Source organism: Lupinus angustifolius, chromosome LG19 (genome assembly GCF_001865875.1).
Source record: "Lupinus angustifolius cultivar Tanjil chromosome LG19, LupAngTanjil_v1.0, whole genome shotgun sequence".
NCBI classification, from domain to species: domain Eukaryota; kingdom Viridiplantae; phylum Streptophyta; class Magnoliopsida; order Fabales; family Fabaceae; genus Lupinus; species Lupinus angustifolius.
The window spans coordinates 12,538,727-12,544,472 of NC_032027.1; positions in this window are offsets into that span (position 1 = coordinate 12,538,727).

Genomic DNA, 5,746 nt, shown 5'->3' on the forward strand with positions numbered 1-5,746 from the left:
GTTGATGGATTCTTTCTTGATTAGTCACTAATTCTACAAGGATTTAATTATACCCAATAATCATTCAACTAACATCATAAAGCATTACGTGTCCGATATCAAAATATAATAAATAACTTGTTAATTACTATGGTAATCTCAAGTCTCGGGAAAATATATATTTATTCATAAGAATATCCTATTGACAATTCAAAAGTAATATATTAACCATTAGGAATTCTCATTTGAGCCAGTTCAATGATCATATCTCTATATGCACCATTTATATGTGTAGTTTAATAAATGAGATATATTAATCTTTATCTAATAAAGACCACTATACATATATTGATCTATTTGGATTAATGATGTCCTAAACTCAATAATCATATGATCAAGAACTATTTAGATTAAAATTATAAAAGCTTTATTTCTCATTATTATAATCTCTATTATAATAATAAGTCTCTAATTTTAATCAAGGACTTTTCATATTAATTATTTTGACAAACAATAAATATGATAACGAGATAATAATAAATACAACTTTATTATTATAAATCAGGCAGATTGGTTCTTGGGCATACCGTATATCCTAACAATCTCCCACTTGCACTAGAGTCAATCAGTCATGTACCTCATTCCCAGCTCCCACTTGTGCTTATCAAACTCTTTTATGCCAAGTACTTTGGTGAATGAGTCTGCAACATTCTCTTTGCCAACTATCTTTTGTAGCATAACATCACCACGTGCAATGATTTCTCTAATCAAGTGATATTTTCGCAAGACATGCTTATTCTTTTGGTGTGATCTAGGCTCCTGTCCTTGAGCAATAGCTTCGTTATTGTCACACAATAATGTAACGAGTTCTTCTATTGAAGGAACTACACCAAGTTCAACTATGAACTTCTTCATCCAAACTACTTCTTTACCAGCTTCGCTTGCTGCTATATACTTTGCTTCAGTAGTTGAATCAACTACTGTATCTTGTTTGGAACTTTTCAAACTTATTGCGCCTCCATTCAAGGTGAACACAAAACCAAAAACTGATTTGGCATCATCCTTATCTGACAAAAACTCGCATCGACATAGCCTTTTAACTTGAGTTCAGAATCTCCATATATGAGGAATTGTTCTTTAGTCCTTGTTAAGTACTTAAGAATGGTCTTAACCACTTTCCAATGTTCCTCACCTAGATTTTCTTTATATCAACTAGTTACACCCAATGCGTAGGCGATATTAGTTTGTGTACAAGTCATGGTGTACATGATAGCTCCCACTATACTTGCATATGGTACCCTATTCATGCGTTCTCCTTCTTCAGCAGTCTTAGGACAATCTTGCCTACTTAGAGTATACCAAATCCTATATGTAAGTAACCTCTTTTGGAATTGTCCATATTATACCTCTTCAAGATGGTATTAATGTACAAATATTGAGAGAGTCCAAGCAGTCTTCTAGATCTATCTCTATAACTCTTTGTTCCTAGAATAAAAGCTACTTCTCCCAAATCCTTCATGGAGAACTGTTTTGATAGCCAAATCTTTGTAGATTGCAATGTTGGAATATCATTTCCTATGAGCAATATGTCATCCGCATATAGCAATAGGAAGATGATCATGCTTCCACTAACCTTTTTGTAAACACAAGGTTCTTCTTAACATCTAACAAAACCAAACATTTTGATTGTATTGTTAAAGTGAATATTCCAACTTCTAGAAGCTTGCTTTAATCCATAAATGGACTGTTGTAGTTTACAAACCTTATTATGACCAGACATACGTATGAAACCTTTAGGTTGTATCATGTACACATCCTCTTTCAACTCTCCATTAAGGAAAGATGTCTTCACGTACATCTGCCATATTTCATAATTGTGGGATAATGCTATAGCAAGTAGAATCCGAATCGATTTGAGCATTGCCACATGAGAATAAGTTTCGTCATAATCTATTCCTTCCTTTTGACGATATCCCTTGGCAACAAGGCGGGCTTTATCAGTCTCAACCTTCCATTTGCTCCAATCTTTTTCTTGTAAACTCGTTTACAACCAATTGGTTTTATATCCTTTGAAGCATCAACTAAAGTCGATACTTTGTTGGTCATCATGGATTCCATTTCAGATTCCATGGCTTCTTGCCACTTCTCATGGTCCAAGCTTCGCATGGCCTCTTCATGGTATTCAGGGTCACCATCAATATGATAATCCTCATTTGCTATTGCATCTAGCACCATTAAGTTTAATCTCTTTGGTGCATGATGTGATCTCATAGATCTTCTAAGAGGCACTTGTGCATCTGAGTTCCTTTGTTCTGGATTCATTGGTTGTTCCATTTGTTCCTGAACTGGTTCGGTAACTTGTTCTTGAACTGGTTCAGTAACCTGTTCTTGAACTACAAACGGGTTTTGAACTGCACTAGTTGAAGGTTGTAACCTTTGTGTTGAACTTAAAACATCTAAGCAAGGTTGCTCAACAGCTATATAAGGATGTCATTTTCAATGAGTGTACATTCATCTTCTCAAGCAAGTCTTTAACATCTATCAAACAACTAATTGACTACCCACTCTATAAATGAAAAATATAATGAAATTCATAAATCACAACTAATGAGTGAACAGTAACCAACAAGAAGAATCAGTTCCTGAAAAAGGACTAATTCAACTGTGTTTTTCGCTCTTAAGTGCTAAAGTGAGGTTTTTCCTCTCTCAAGATTCAGGAAATAATCCTGATTTTTCTTCTCTTAGGGACTAATGTGAGCAGAGAAACGTACTGCATTGATGTCAACTTTTTCCCTCTTAAATATATTATCCTTCTCCTAATCCAATATCATCTTCACCCACTCTTGTTTCTATGCCCTTACAAACCACCCAAGAAAGAGAACCTGTTATAGATAGTGTCAGAGAAGGAGAGTGACGAGCTGAACCAAAGGAAACAAATATTTCTACATGTGGAAGTGATGTATTAAACTATATTTATTTATTTATAATAATTACTCATACTTTAACCCATGGAAGTAACGTATAAAACCATATTCTCAATTTTACTTGTTAAGGATAGAGCACAATGCGGCGGAAGCACATGATTGAATTAATTGAGAATAAAAGAGAAGCAAGTAAAGGATAAATAAAATAACACACAAGATTTAACGTGGAAAAATCTCTCAGTGTGAGAGGAAAAAAAAACCACGGGCGATCAAGAGCAAAATTCCACTATGTAAAAAGAAGAGTATAAGAAATCCTCTTATAATTATGAGGACAAATGACAATATTTTTTCTCACAAATACTCTCTCAAATGGAACAAGAATTCTCACCAAGAATGCACTCACAATATATGTGTAAATGAAAGAGATGTTGTGTGTTGTGAAGATGATTTTGAAGCACTCTATATGTGTCCTTTTATAGGCAAGCAAAGTCTTGGTATCTTGGATTCCAAGCATTGGATGCTTGGAAACAAAGCCATAAAAGTGACATAAAATGCCATTAAAGAGAGCCATAAAATAGTCATAAAATTCTTTTAAGCCATAGTAATGAGAGGCATCTAACAGTTGAGGGGGTTATTGACTCAATTATGATGATTGTTAAGAAGATCATGTATTAGACCAAGTTCATTTACCAAACCTCGGAGCCAAATAGCCTCCTTCACACCCTCCGTTGCTGAAATATATTCTGCTTCAGTCGTAGACAATGCAGCAATGGACTGAAGAGTAGCTTTCCAGCTAATAGCACTATTACAGAGAGTAAAGATGTAACCAGAAAGAGACCTCCTTCTGTCAATATCACCACCATAATCCGAATCAACATAACCTACAACGTCATCAGTTGTAGCCTTGTTTCTGTCAAATACCAAGCCAATACCAGAAGTACCTTTTAGATACCGAAAAATCCATTTTACAGCACTCCAATGATCCTTTCCAGGATTATGCATATATCGACTTACCATGCTAACAGCATATGCTAAATCAGGTCTAGTGCACACCATAGCATACATAAGACTACCAACTGCACTAGCATAAGGAATATGTGACATACGCTCCATCTCTTCCTCTGTATGTGGGCAAAGATCTAAAGATAACTTGAAATGTGCAGCAAGTGGAGTAGAAACAGGTTTACAATTATTCATATTAAACCTTTCAAGCACTCTTTCAATATATTTCTCTTGGGATAAAAACAATTTACCAGCTTGACGATCCCTGTGAATCTCCATACCAAGAATTTTCTTGGCTGCACCTAATTCTTTCATCTCAAACTCATTATTGAGTTGAATTTTCAATTTCCGGATCAAAGACTTGTCACGTGAAGCAATTAGCATATCATCAACATACAGTAACAAGTATATGAATGATTCATTTGGAAATTTCTGGAAATAAATACAGTCATCAAATTGACTCCTGCAATAACCTTGCCCAATCATAAAAGAATCAAACCTCATGTACCATTGTCTGGGAGCTTGCTTAAGGCCATATAATGATTTCTTCAATCGACAGACAAGATGCTCCTTATCAGGAACAATAAATCCTTCAGGTTGTTCCATGTAAATTTCTTCTTCCAGCTCTCCATGTAGAAAAGCTGTCTTTACATCAAGTTGCTCCAACTCCAAATCAAATAAAGCAACAAAAGCAAGCAAAACACGTATAGAAGTATGACGAACAACAGGTGAGAATATCTCATTAAAGTCAATACCTTCCTTTTGATTAAAACCTTTAACAACTAGTCGTGCTTTGCATCTTGGATCTTCAACCCCGGGAATACCGTCTTTCTTCTTATAGATCCATTTACATCGTAATGGTCGTTTGCCTTCGGGAAGCTCTGTCAAAGCCCAAGTACCATTCTTATGAAGACTTTCAATCTCTTCATTCATAGCCACTAGCCACTGTGACGAATCAACACAAGAAACAGCTTCTGTATAGCTGGCAGGTTCAACATCATCATTTACCTCTTGTGCAACTGACATTGCATAAGCAATTAAATTATCACCATCAGTGTATCTAGCTGGCCTTTTAATTAGTCTTCTGGTTCTGTCTCGAGCAATACAATAATCATCTTCTTGCTGATGAATAGGAGAAGTTGTACTGTCATCACAATCAACATAATGATCATCAATGCTAGATTGATTTGTAGAGGAAGATGGAACATCAACATTAGGAACTGTAGGTTTCACTATCAACTCCACCTTCTCGCTAGTACCCTGTAGATTACCTGTACTAGTAGAAGAAGACACAATAGATTGTTTTCCAGAAGATAAAAATGCATCCTCATTAAAAGTCACATCTCTGCTAAGAATTAATTTCCGTGACTTTGCATCAGAATACCATAAGCGATATCCTTTAGACTCAGATGCATAACCAAGAAATATGCACTCAACAGCTCTTGGAGCTAATTTACCATCATTAACATGTGCATAAGCAGGACATCCAAAGATTCTTAAGTTAGAATAATCAACAGGATTACCTGACCAAATTTCTTCTGGGATTTTGAAATCAAATGCTGAATGTGGAGAACGATTAACCAGGTAACAAGCAGTAGATGCTGCTTCAGCCCAAAATTCACTCTGATGCCATAACCCAACATTTGAGAGCATACAACAAACTCTCTCAAGTAGAGTCATGTTCATCCGTTCTACAACACCATTTTGTTGAGGATTTCTTGGAATAGTTTTGTGTCTAGCAATACCATTTTTTGTGCAGAACTCATTAAAATCACCATTGCAGAACTCTAATCCATTGTCTGTTCTAAGCTTCTCCACTTTCTTCCCTGTCTAGGTTTCAA